The 14,555-nt window shown below is 42.2% G+C and overlaps 1 protein-coding gene across 3 annotated transcripts in view; it reads left to right on the top strand.

The window, feature by feature from the left end:
- Ddr (discoidin domain-containing receptor 2) overlaps positions 1-14,555 on the top strand; it is a 219,280-nt gene that overhangs the window by 40,297 nt on the left and 164,428 nt on the right. For all 3 annotated transcript variants that reach the window (XM_033327399.2, XM_033327401.2, XM_076619821.1), the window contains one exon: positions 6,479-6,545. The gene's annotated coding sequence lies outside the window, so the exon portion shown is untranslated. The remainder of the gene's footprint in view (positions 1-6,478; positions 6,546-14,555) is intronic.

Below are 14,555 nucleotides of genomic sequence, written 5' to 3'. Positions count from 1 at the left end.
CTTTGCTAATACTATCGATCGCAATGCGTTGCCGATTGCTGCGCAAGATACAGTAGCGATTGAATCTAAATAACGATACAGAGTCTACCATATGCTCCTGTTTCGTACAGGATGAATATTCTGATGTAGCGGGCTGTCAGGTTTAGCACACAATCAAGCATTATCAGGTACGGTCAGACGGTAATTAATGGCTCGGCCTGGTCAAACAGTAATCAATAATCAATGGTCACTCATAATCAGGTCAATGGTACGAAGCCACATCACTTAGATCGGATCTAAACGTCATATCAAATTCAAAGGTAAACATCGGTATATACCGAACGGCTGGTCGCCGTATGTTCTGTTAGCCGAAGTCCAAATACAATGTGCATCCGTGAATGAATCCCTTTAATTATTTTATCCCTTCTCGCGGACGATATTCATTTAAAAAGGAACGATTCGTATTAACGATAATTCAAAAAGGTATAGGATATTCATCAAATGCAAATGCAAATGTATGTTGGTGACAATGTGCCTTTAAGAATTTTCAAAGATAGTTCGACGATATTTTGAGTTGGAAGGATTTATGGTAGATGCTTAAACCGTACGTACCTGGTCAGTGAGAGTGCGAATGGAATTGTGTAAATGCTCAACGATAACTATACCTACTATCTCGAAGACACATAGCTGTCAGATATCGAAAGATTGATTGTTAGGCACGAGAGAGTTTAAGTACAGCAAGTAATCCCAGGTTACGTTGTCTTAACACCAAAACTAACCAAATGACTCGTATTAAATTCTTCGTTTTTGCTATACTTTTAATTAACAATATATAACATACGTAAATACATATTAAAAATCGATCATTCTTGTGCTATAGAATAGAAATATTATTCGTGAAAGAACTATCTCCGTAGTAAAGAAGACGAAGGTGCTTTCTGATTCGAGGACTATAAAGAACATCAGGCAATTGATCTCACAACTTGAAAAAATATTTGAGTGACCCACGCAGTAATTTGGCAATAAAATTTTCTTTGCCGAATAAAAATTTCTAGCGTAGATATTTTTTCAGTTGAAACAGAGAATTCGCATCAAAGAAACAAACGCCACTTTATGGGGAAGTAAAGAGGAGGAGGATGAGACTGGAAGCTTGGAAGTGGAGGCAACAACGATTAAGGTTACACCTCGACCTCTAACCTCAGCTCCACGTTCGCGTGGAATCTCTTCTGGCAATAGCAGCCTCGAGTCGAAGCTTCCTTGCTCGTTCGCGAATACGTAGAGCTGCGAGTCTCGTGCAGCCAGTGCAGAAGCTATTACTCGACGAAAACTTACTTTTCTCGGGGAAATTACTTTCACGAAGTATCTTATTTCGTCGGCGACGCGAGGAGAACGGCGCGGCGTCGTTGCTTTCCCATTTTCGAGATTTCACCGCCGAAGGAGCGGCCGGCAGGATCACGGAAATGCGCCTGCGCCGTTAAGCGTATTTTCGGGTGGCTTAGGCTTCATGCTCATAGATCAAGACAGCTAGAAACAGAGTAGGCTTCCAATTGAATGGGGTCGATCGTTTACTCGTGTGGACAACATCGTTCAACCAAATTAAATAAAGTTTCCAGTAGGATAAATACAACGAGTGACACCCTAATTGTTTGGAGGGGTTGGTTTTATGAAGGGTGTCTCGGGGTACGAACGTTTTGATTATATTTGAAAATAGGGGAACTATGATTGATACTTTACGCGGATGAATTTTCTATTTATCAATGACATATGGATGGATGTTAATTTTTGTGCAATTTTCGTGAAACGTTTACAACACGCTTATACGATGTCAAAAATATCATTTCAGCGTTTAACAGATACGTTTACAGTTTACACAGGCCAAATTTTATAGTTTCCCGATTCGAATCGGGCAGATATTATCGAGCGATAAACGCTGTTATTACCAATTTCGAGAAATCCTTCCTCCGTTGCAACGCTCTCATCCCCATCGGTCGGTCTTTTGTGAATTCTTCAACATATCGAGCCTGTAATCCGATATCGACAAATCCGGTTAAAACGAAAACAGTCACTTAATACATCAAGTGGAACAGGCTGAACATTTGTTGAGCTCTCTGCAAATCCTGGAATCCATATCGTTGGTAGGTAGCTGTACTAGCAACAACGGGACGAAATTTCGCTGCAACTTTTCGCTATACCATGCCAAGGTTTTTCTTAATATCATAGAAACGGACTTTAATCGGATAACGTTGAAATAGCTACGGGATTAAAGAACAAATCGATTGGATTTTCATAATTCTTTTAGAGAAAAGAAAGAAAGCAAAGAAAGAAAAAGAAAGAGACATACTTAATTATTAAGGATCTTAAAATAAAACGTGCATTTCACTTCGACCGGAATATTCACGGAAATTACCACGGAAATAGGCAAAATAGAATCTCTTGCGCGAGGTAAGCCAGAATGTGGGTTAGGAAGCTCTAATCAGAATACATTGAATTATACGGTTATCGTGGCCACGCATAACGTTGCATAATGCGAAGCATTCGATCAATTATGCGACGATATTTGTGCTTAATTATGCAAGTAAGCCAGGCATTCTCGCGCCGTTATCGGCAATCACTTTTCGGCCCCGATATTCGCGCGGATTACAGATTCCTAATCACCGATGCCGTTTGTCCAACTTCGCACGATCCGATCGCGATAATTAACGAACCGTTACAGGCGAAATGATTTTCACGTTTGAATTATTCTTCCGTTAATTCCATTCCAACCGCTAATGCTTCCATCTTCTATTGAAATCGGACGAGAGAGGCGCGCGTCCGATCGCGCTAATAACACGCCGTATCCTTTTCGATTTCTCTTCCGACTGTTCCTCATTTGGTTCTTATCTACTCGCGGACGCTTCTGGCCCCGAGGCAAAGAATTTGCAGTTTTAATTATTACTCTCAATACTTCACCGGGTTCCGCGAAAAATTAGATTTCCGGCCGGAATGGTTTCAGCCTCCGCCCGGGGATTACCGCTCGTAATTCAACTTGACGGGCGTCAGCGGAGCTCGATACGGAAAGGAATCACGTTTAATTCTTAAATTTGCCTGATAATCCAGTTACCGTGGACTTCATAGTCTCGATCGATCGGATTCGATTCGATTCCCGGTCACTGGACACGCTGCTTTCGATATCGATGGCGAACAGTATGTACGTGCGAATGAAACAAGATGGAAAAACCAGTGGATTCGCTTAGTGAGAGGGATGAGAGCGTAAAAGAGAAAATCTGGAGTGGCAGTTAACAAGAAGATAACAGGAACACGCGTGCTCGGGGATGAAAGAGGCAAAAAGCGTCTGCTTGAGATCGTGGCACGCGACCACTTGCATTTCATCCCTTTGCCCCTTCGTTGCTCGTCTCACCCTGGCTCCCTGACTATCACTCAACGTCTTAACCCTTTCGTAACGAGTAGACGGTACGCGTGTCAGCGTCTACCAACGAAGAAGCTTTCTACCAGTGCCTTCTTCTTAGCGCTGGTTAACCTTTCGTCTCTTCCATCTGTTTATTTCTCTCCGTAAGAGCCGTCTCTCGGTTCTTCATTCTCGTCTTTGTCTTTCCATTGGTCGTCGTGATTTCGCTCCCAAGATCTCTCGTGTTCTCGCGACCAACGTTATGTCTGAGATCTTTATGACTCGACGTAAAGGCAAACGACCTCGTCGTCACTCTCTCTGGCTATTCGGCCGGAAAGAGAGGCCGAAAGGCGGAGGACCGCGTGAAAGAGGAAACGCTAGTCGGCGAAGGAAATAAAGCATTTCGCGAGGCGACTGAATGCAGAAGGAAAGGGACAGAGGGGATGGGCGCATAATTTTCGTTTCTTCCGCGGCCGTATTTCGCGGAGACAATGCCGCCTGGGAACCGCAATCCTGGATGCAACCGACCCAGAAAACACGTCTGGGATTACTGTACAACGATAGCTTGCTTTTCTACCATGCCTATTTGTCTCTGCGGCTACGCGTCCACACTTTCGTCCGGCCATGGCTGTACGGGGAAACTGAACGACGTGAAACAAAAGTGCGAGATGGTTTCTTTTTCGTGGTACGGAGAGACATAGAGAGAAAGAGAGAGAGAGAGAGAGAGAGAGAGAGAGAAGAAAGTTAAGGACAAGCGATTAGACATAGCCGGCAGACGTTACCGTGAGAGCGTGATTCTGGATTGGACGGGCAGATTAAGTTCTTCTATGTATATACTTTGTGATTATCCCGTGAAATCATGCTTGGAGACGATTAGTGTTTTTATAGCCATAATATTGTCATTAAAATACTGCGTATAGGAACGTTCGTGTCTTAAACGAGTTTAAAGTGGAATTTCTTATGATGAAAAGAAGTTAATAATGTCTAGGAAATGGGAATTGGAAAGATCTAAATTATGTATCGTACTTAAAAATGTATTTTATTATGTAACCGGAATTTCTACTTTGTTGTTTATGTTAGGTGGCTGGATTAACCTGTGATTAAAGATAGATTAAGTCTACCTGTAATTTCCAGGAACTACCGATTTAATTTGACGTTGATAGTCGTGCCAGATGTAGACCTCGATCGTACAGTATCTACTCTGTTACGACAGTGAACGTTCGAACTCACAGTGCATTTGCCTCGATCGAATATCTGGGTGGTTCGTTTTAATTAACATCACGTCTCTACGTAATAGCGAAAAATGAAATATTCCGTTAATTGAACGATTCGAAATAGGAAGAGGTAAGATAAACGTCGTTCAAAGCACGTCAACCTCTAACCGACGTTCACATATCGATTCCCTATGGAATCTCTTTGGCGGAGATTGCCTGGATCGTCCGGTTGAATGCGCGGGAACCGAACTACGGAAGATGGGAAACTTCCGAATGCGGACGGGGTCCAGGTCGAAGTTTCTTGTTAAATTTGTAAGGCTAGAAACTTTTTCTATTATTAAATTCGCGACGTAGGTTATCTAGCGACCCCCTTAACTCTTATTCCGATAGAAGCTGGAAGCCAATCGCGTTATTCCGCGAATTAAACGCGATCCATCGACATATTCCACGGTGGTATTCGGAAAACTGGAAAAGTTGCTCCTGCAGCGCGGAAAACTTTGTATAGAAGCTAGATATTCTCAATAATAATAAGAAATGATTGTTAACGATAAATTATTGTTATTACCTTTGTTCTATCGGGTCGTTGAGAAAGTTCGTAGCGTTCCTGAAAATCGATACTTGCAACTTCTATCGAATAATGAAATACTGGTAACTCAGAATTGGTCAATATAAAGGGAACTATCTTGAACGAAATAACGTCAGAAATCATGCTAGGAGCTTAGCTGCAGCTTTACAAGTACTTTCGAAAAAAACTTTTACAAATCTCCTTAAAACATTTTTTACAAACATCTTTACAATTTCACAAAAGATCGAATATGTTGAGGCTTACTCAAGATCGATAAAAGTATGTTAAACTAAAAACTACTTCAAAAAATTTATTTCTTAAAAGATCGAAATATTATATAAATCACGAAACTATTTGAAAAGGTACTGAAATTATTATTCAACGAAGTGCTAATCTTGTGGAAATATATTGTCTTAAAATTTTTCTTTCATTTCTAAGAACTTCCAGTACTATAAAACAATGTACGTATATATATATATAATGCTGGTATAATAAGAAATAGGAAAATATAAGAATCTCCATGTTTCTCTGCCACGATATTTCAATACGAATAAGATCCGTGGCATTCGGCGCTGAGTTCGCGGAACTAACCTCGCAATGTAACGCCGTGTCATCGAATGAATTCGTTATTAGACTAAATAACTCTCCAGCGAACCGAAGGGACAGACAAGCGAATAGACGAAGCCATCCACAAAGTTACTCGATGAATCCGCTAGGAATAGTTTGTCAGTGTCTTCGTCAAATTTCCAACCAGTCGCGATACAATCTCGCTCCCGTTTTCGCATTAAATCAGACGTAGGTTGGTACGCGAGCGTATTTGCACGACCTCGCCGCGCGGTTCGGTGCCGTCGCATCTCGCGACGTCTACGAATTCCTTAAGCGAAATATTATACAGGAAAGCAGCCATGGTACAGGCGGATATGCGCGCCAGGCCTGTGTTTTATTGCCGGCACGCTTGGATAAATATGCGGACGCCTCCACCACGACCTCCTACGTGGCCGTAAAAATGATAAAGAAGGGTATCGGTTGGCCGATCGGACTGAGATGTAGAAATACATACGGAAACGCGCTGTCGCGAACGCGGCTACCTCTTCCGCCCGTCCTCGAATCAATATTGAATCCTTTTCCACTGTCACGACCGATTTCAAACTTCTTATCGCATCGTTTCTGCCGCGAATCGTTTTCCCCGCGCTTGTACTTATAGGCAATTTTGCACACGATCGTCGAGATATCGAATTTATCTATTCGAGTAGTAGGAAGCATAGATCTTTACACGGAACAGCTTCGAGCTTACTAGAATTAACTTATCGCTTCTGGTTTCACGTGTGCTTGCAGGCTTTCCAATCGCAGACGAAGATGCAGTGAAACGTTGGACGCGCCGAGACACATCCCCCTACGATCGGTGAGTACTTTTTTCTATCCAATCGTGTCTTTTCATTCGTATTACCTTTAAGTCGCGAACCCACCGCGTTGGAATGCGATTGGCTGTCTCAATCGGAATCGAGTTCGAACGGTAATATCGTTGGCGGTGGCTTAAAAATTTCTAAGCCCCCGGAACCGAAGATTCGTGGCTTCCTACGAAAAGTGCCCAAAACTTTCCCGGCACGAGACGTTCTCGACCGCGATGATTTCCAAGCGTGGAATATTATTCGGTCGAGCGAGCTGATCGGCCCACCGGCTGCACAGGGCGTCTCTCATGAATTTCATAAAGTTTCATCCGTCCTGTACATTGGAAGTTTCACGAGGCCTGTGAAAATTGGCGCCTTTCGACGCTCGCCTAAAGCTCCGTCCAAATCGAAATCTAAGCTGCGGCATCAATATACGGCGGCTCGTACTATAAATCCTGGTCGCTTTTCTCGCTGGGAAATGGGGTTACGAGATGCGGCTGCTGCGACCGACCAATCCAATCAACTTACCTGAGAGACTTATGACAAGAATTTCATAAAACGAGGAAGAAAGGGCAGCTTTAGGCAACGACGAACGACTACGATAATTCAGACGATTTTCAGCTTTTTGCTATATCCCCATCTTATTTCTTGTTCATCAGCCTTTAAACTATATTCTTAATCGATTTTCAAAGGTTTTATCAACGCGACCACTCCATTACTCGGTCAATGATATCAACTTTGTGCCCCGGTATAGTTCCAGCTACCAAGAACACCCGTTTCATCGAATCTATTAATTTAATTTCAAACGCGACCGCGCTAGTCATCGTGCGTCCATCTGTGTCTGTCCTAAGCTCCGTGTAAAATTCATTCCCCCTTTATAACAATAACGACCCTCCGTTCTCTGCGTTCGCTCGCTGAATCATTCATGTTGTCGAGGGGGTCAGGTTTGTGGAGTGTTCGTCAGCTACCGTGCGATTAACGTGCATTAGCCAAGGCAACTTCGCGTCCCCGAAGAGGGCAAAAGTGGCCTTACAGGGAACGAGGAAGCTTCGAAACGCGCTCCCACCACGCTACTGTATCCCATTGTCGCTCTACCTCGTTTCCCCGCCTCGTCGTTAATAGAAACGTGTCCGTACATTTAATTTTTATTTCATTATCGTCAGATATCGTAGCTATTAGATTCGTTGTTTTTTTAAACTCCCCCATCCCTCCATCTTTTCATTTTGAACTCGCGACAATTTTGTATTACGAACGAATAACTTCTTCCTCTCCCTAACAATATCTCGGATAAAGTTCTGGAGAGACTCGATCAAAAGATCGAGAATGTTAGTCGACGAAAACGAAACACGGCTAGAAAAGCAATAGAAGAAACAACTGGCCGGAGCTTAACTACGAAATTGAAACGAAAATGCCATACTGTATCCCATACGCGAAGGAAGAAAGAAACAGAAGCCGATTAAACGCTTTGTTTTCTTCCACTCTCTTAGCTCTTACCCTTTTCTTCTCCGCTCGCCTCTTACATTCTGCTCGAGAAAATCCAGTCGATGCTGGCAGAGTCTAGGCACAGGCAGAAATCCGCGGAAGCGAAGGCAAGGCTAAGTCCGTTGCGAGAATGCGTAAGCGAATTACTGAAGTTCCTCGGCGAAGAGGCTCGGGATCGAGGGTAAAAATCCTTTGAGCGCCTTCGTCGAGGCTCCGACATCGGGATGATCGACGAGGGAGCTGGGGAATGCTCGATCTTCGTTACTAGTGGAGACGCATTAATTCGTGATAATACGATCGTCAGACTTCAGCCACTGAGTACAGTGACAGTGATTTCGCGATGTTTAATTGGCTAGCGAATTGATCGATTCGTGTTTTAACGCCTTTGATACGGTGCTCGTTCGCCGCGTAGTGTCACTTTACGATAACCATAATACTTATCTAAATCGGACGATATCTAATAATTATTTAAATTGAGAAATTGCACAAGAACTGACAAACTACGTATACGTAATGAAGTGCCGGAACGACCAAACGAGAGAACGTATACAATCGATTAAAAATGATAGTAGGCTGTATCTACATTTTTGGAAATTGACGAGTTTAACCGATTGTCGATTAGACACTCGTAGTGAAAAAGTTAAGGGACGTTCTTCGATTCCTGTATAGAATAACTCGAAAGAGATTCGAGATTGCCATGGCCCGAGCTATTGACTTTTTCCTACTCGTCGGAATAAACTACCTTTTTAGACGGTGGCTTCTTTGTATCGAGAACGCGCGCTGCTGTGAGTTCCTAGGATTTCTTGCGGTCGCAGTGATACGCAATCCTGATCGTATAAATTCGTTCGTATCCCTTTCTCTAGGTCTCGTTCTGTCGAATGTAGGGCGTGGTTCAAGGAAAATACGGTCGAATAGCATACAGCGATGAAACCGTTTCCTTCTTCCGATCCTGCAATCGAAACGAGCTCGGCCTGCTCTTCGTCGAATCGAAACAACGATTACGCGGACGCTGTTGCTTCATTGCAGAAACTCGCTACTATTTTGCGACGAAAGCCTCGAACGTATAGTTTCGTATCGACGCTGTTGTTATCAGAAATAATAAGGTCGCAGGCAACGGCGGGTATCCCGTGGGAATCGGTTTGTTTGACGTGGTACCACGACGATTCACCCACCCACTGACCGAACAACGCGTCACCACTTGACCGACTTTTCCGATTATTTCTGATAACCTTGTTCATCTTCTAGTTCTGTGCGTCTAGTTTCTCCGATAACATTTCGCAGGGTATTTCGACATGGAATATATATCGAAAATGTATCTAGATATTACGTTGAAAGATGGAAGAGCAAATTGCAAACTATTGCGGTTTATTAGATAATTAGAAAAATTGGAGGAATAACCAATGGAGATCAGGCAAACGGTACGTTTAGCTTTGGTACAGGTGAAATATGCAGATACCGCGTTTGTATGCATATGCAACAGTGGCCACAGTATAAATACCATATTGTGGGAAAATATTTAATGACGTATCGACAAATGTGAACCGCGCGAGGATTACACAGGGCTCTGCGGCACATCGGTTTCCATTCCACGTTACCACTGATTGGTAATGTTTAATGTTTAACCAAAAAACGGTTAACTACATTCGTAACATCGCGCATCGTCGTTATTCGATAGCAACATTCAAGAAGAACGACCTTTTTACATAAATTTTTGATCATTTTAAAATTATAATTGAACAATATTAACATCTGTTGACAGTTATAATTACAGAAGTGCAAAAATGTTTAGATTCAGATCGTTAAATTCTTATTATTAGGATTCAACAATTTAAAGAATGTAAAAATACGTATATCGGAGTTTTGTTATAAAAAGACGAAAGCTTCGAATTGGTAAAATAAAAGGTTACTTGATACATTTATAAAATGTTGTATAATAAAACTATATTATACATACGTTATCGACTATAAATAGATCTCGTATAAATGCGCCATGCTGAATGATTTTTGACATCTTTTTAAAAGAATGAGAACGAACTCGTTAGACAATCTAATTTTTCTTAAAAATATCCATTGTTCTTGCATTTTGTTAGGAAAAATAGAAATAAAGGTAAAAGTATTACGCCTATTAAACCGCACGAAGTATGCAATTACACCAATAAGGATGGCTCTGTCTTAAAATCGGCATCGAGCGGAAGGAAGGAGAGTGGGGCGCAAGATTCTAGCGTCGAAGGCGTTAAGCTAAGCCGTAATCGTCTTATTCCGTGTTAAATCTCTTCTTCGCCCGGCCTTCCGTTCCTCGAAAGCGCTTCCGACTACAGTGCCGACGATATGACTTGGCGCTATTGTCTCGAGCTTACAGGCACGGCTACACGCTTATAAGCCGCTGGCTTCGGAATGCAAGGATTAAAAGCCCGTCTTGCTTTCTTTGAGGAGAACCTCCGACGGCATGGTTGAAATGCTCCGTTGCCGTAATGTCACTCCGACCGACGACAAAATAAATCAAGAATTCGCGACCAGCGTACGCATCGTTTCACTGGTCTCTGCCCTTTTTTCTTTTTACCTTATTTCTACTGAATTTCATATTCTTCTTTTCAAAGGGTCCCAGGAATTCTACAGAAACACTGCTCGGATTCAATTAGAGGAATTGTCATGTCATTGAGTGGAATACTTTTTTTTTTTAATTCCACTTTCAAAGCGGAAAAAAGATTTCAAGGAAAAGAACGTAGAATATTTTTCGAGGTTTTTGTGGAAATTTTTCTCGACTTTGTAAGGGTATTACGTTGATATTGTAGCGCATTTTAATATAATTAATTTTGTAATATAATTGCAACTATTCGTGGTTTTCGCCGAAGGAGTATCTATAAAGCGGCGTTTAAAATCGTACGCGTTATTCGGTAGTATTATAGTTCTTACGCTAATGTGCTACGATGATCTACGTTATTTCATCAAACACTTTGTACAGCGTTTATACGAGAATTTTATTCGCCATATCTATCATATACCTGAAACGTTTTATGGTTATCTTAAATTACGTTGAAATAAATTTTGGATACTACGTATGGCCCGTAGTGCGGATAGTCGGTCGGTCGTCAAACCTTTCTGTATATCGGTATGACCGTATGATTTAACGAAACGGGCAAAGCGTTTAACAAAACGGAGAAGATATCGTACAAGATGGACCGGGCATTCGGGTTTTTACGCAAAGGAAACGTTTCACTTTGTCAAGCCAGATTCGATATCACGGATATCGGACTAACACAGTGCAATTGGGGAGTCTAAAGTTCGAACTCTTATATAGGTTCCATGGAACTTTACGGCTTCGAGTATGCTCATATTTTCCACCGGTTCAGACATTCTTGCGTGTTTTACGACGACTGACGAGACGACAGCTATAGCGAATAATAACGAGGGAAAGGTCAAGAAATTCCGATAACGCGATTCGAGTCTCGGAATTCCGCGTGAAATAAAAATCCGATCCAATTTGAGGTTTACGATCCCGCGATCCTATTTCTTCGTAAAAGCGTTGACGATAAATAATTTCGAACACATTCCATCGTCAAGAAAATCAAGATCCCTTTGTTATATTTCCATGATAAAAGGGATTATTCCTGGAGAATATTCCTGGCGTACTACGGGTCTAAGAAAGCTCGATCGACGTCTCGAGATCGCTCAACGTCTTCCGCATTATCAATTTAAAGCTACCTTTCTCTCATCTTCTATTCTATCGCAAATTCTATTTCCACGCTGATTTGTCTTCTCCCTTCAGGCGGACGCACGGCCTCGTAGCGCAAAAGTATCTCGCGCATCCCCATAGACCTCGGTGAAAGAAACCGTTTCTTCGGCCGGAAGGAAAGAATAAATATTTGTTTCGCGGAAGTAGCGCGTAACCGTGAAAACAATCGATCCGACCGACGAAATCGAAACGCCAAACAGATTTGCACGGATCGAAGCCACGGATTCTGTCGCTGAAATCGACGATCTTCGAACGTAATCCGGAATGGTCCTCTTTAGGATCGTTTCTATGCGCGCGTCGCAAGGTCGTTCACCGAAAGATTCTGCTGATTCTTTCTGGACTACTTTGCTGAGAGGAATAATACCGTCCTCCACGAACGACAACACGATCCTGCTTTACTCGAACCGATTCGTTGACCGATTATTAGCCGGTCTGGCGAACCATTCACCTCGACATGGCTGCCGCTTCGCTTCTATTCTATACACGGAACGTCTTTATGCACCGCGACATAAACTTCCATGGAGGTCGGAAAGAAGAGCGGAAAGTGCTGTCGAGAATGCCAAAAACCTTTCGTTGGCAGAGTGCACGGACAACAGAATATCGGCTCGGTGGCTTTAGCGGTCTACGATCACCGGTTAAGGGGGAAAACGACACGAGGCTTTCCATGTCGAGTGTCGTGTTTCTTCGTCGTTGATGCTGTTACGTATAGAAACTGGAAAAATTCTTTTTCAAGCTTCTGTGCAGGAGGAATTTTAGCCAAGCATTTATTAAAAATTTGTGCTAACTTTTTTACATTCCGCATTAGAGGTATGCATACCATGAGAATTCTTGGGAGTCCTTGGCTAACTATACTGTTCGTGTAAATACGTCCTCTGACCTGACCTCCATTGTCTCAGCGTTTATGACAATTAATGTAGCTTTGAACGGAAGCTCTCAGAGTACCGTGGCTACACCTTGTGCAACTCTATTAGGCTCCTGTCCCCAATTCCTACCTATCAGTAGGTGACAAGCGGAGCAAATTACAATTTTGTCTTTTCATCGGTTCATTCGACTAGACCTGATTCTCGTGGTTATAAAGAAATTTTTTACCTCAGCCTTGTTTTTAGTTTGAACGTGAGCGATCTATCAGAAAGAACTCTTTTAGCGTTTAAGCTTTATCGATAAGCGTCTTTCCTTTTTCTCCATTTCGTTCAACCTCGTTTTCTCTTTCATTTACAGCACCACAAATACGTCGACTTCTATAATACTATAACTGTCGAAAGAGTATATAAAGTAACAAATAAGATTTTACAGCGTATAGCTAGCTGGTCGAACGTTGAACGTAGGTCGGTTAACGAGAAACGCGTAAAATACGGCTGACAGTGGCAACTTAGAAGGCGCTAATATCTAAGCAGGGTGTATTCGCAGAATATAGTAGGCGATAGCGGAGAAGCTGGCTAATAACGTGGAAGATTACACTGGCCGCTTTTGGCAACGCGCGTACTTTCCCCACGAAGCGATCACCCCATGGATCGAATAGCCTAGATTCCCCTACCTCCTATTTTACCACCATCGTTGGCTCTCCGTGGCGAGATAAATTTTACAAATCGCCCGCGGCTCGATGCTACACGATCCTGCGTTTTACCACGTTATTATATTATACCCTCCGCCGCGCCGGACCGGCTGTAACGCAAGACAAACACATACGTCCCTGACAAATGAATTTTATTACACGATTTCTGGGATTTGCACGACATTAATTAAATCCAGACTTTACGGATGGAACGAGTATCTTCCGCTCCAATTCGAATCTTCCTTTTCACGTCTTGTTCCGGATCCTCTGGCACGTTTATTTTAAAGTTACTTTTCCAGCAACGGATTACCGGATAATACGATTCTCAACGTTTAACGAATAAAACTTCTTTTCAAAGATATTTCATAATCCCCGATGTTAATAAAAATGACGACTTTTAGTGAAACTTTAGATAGATGATAATAACGATCTCAGAAATGGAAAACAAATACTCTCGGAGGAAATACACAGGCTCGAAAAGGTATTCGAATGCTTGCAGGCACTTTTCAATTTCGTTAATACTTTTACGAGTGAACGAGCACAAATGTATAAAAATGTATGTATCTGATGTATAGAAATTACAAGATATTCAATGCAAGTGTATATTTCGCAAAGACCGACATGATATTTAAATATCAATTATCCATCCTATTGATATCAATTATCCATCCTATTGGTAGATCTCAATGTGCAGTGAGTGGTACTTAACCGTACTTAACATTTACAATATACTGAAGATAGATTCATGCTTTATACTAATTTTTTCATTGAATATTATGTTTACAATAAACGTCTTGTAATTTCTATATACATGGCAAATTGGTTCTAAATTCTACCAATATAATCACGTCGTATTTCGCTATAGTATAGTACTAGTGTACAATATAGACGTAAAAATTTTCTATGGTAAGTGTTCGAATACTTTCGTTAGCCGTCAATTTGGCATTCGAATTTCTGCCATTATAGAAAATGCAATCCTCTGAAAACGAGTGGAAGACGGCCGGAACAACAAAGAAAACGAACGCCGCGAACTTGACGCGAATACCGACAAACTGGTGACTGGATTTCTCCAGTCGAAATTCGCCTGTCCGAGCTTCGTGCTTGTTAGTCTAATTACTTGTAAGTGGAGTTGCGGCCGTAACGAACCAACCGACCGGCTGCTCCAAAACTTCTCGACGAGTAAACACGCTCGGTGCCGCAATATTATTCGGCCGATCCCTACTCACCACAACCCCCTTTCCACCCCTGTTCGTTTTC

The sequence above is a fragment of the Bombus vancouverensis genome, chromosome 1 (genome assembly GCF_051014615.1).
Source record: "Bombus vancouverensis nearcticus chromosome 1, iyBomVanc1_principal, whole genome shotgun sequence".
NCBI classification, from domain to species: domain Eukaryota; kingdom Metazoa; phylum Arthropoda; class Insecta; order Hymenoptera; family Apidae; genus Bombus; species Bombus vancouverensis.
Note: the sequence above shows the minus strand (reverse complement) of the source record. Positions and strands in the feature narration are given on the sequence as shown.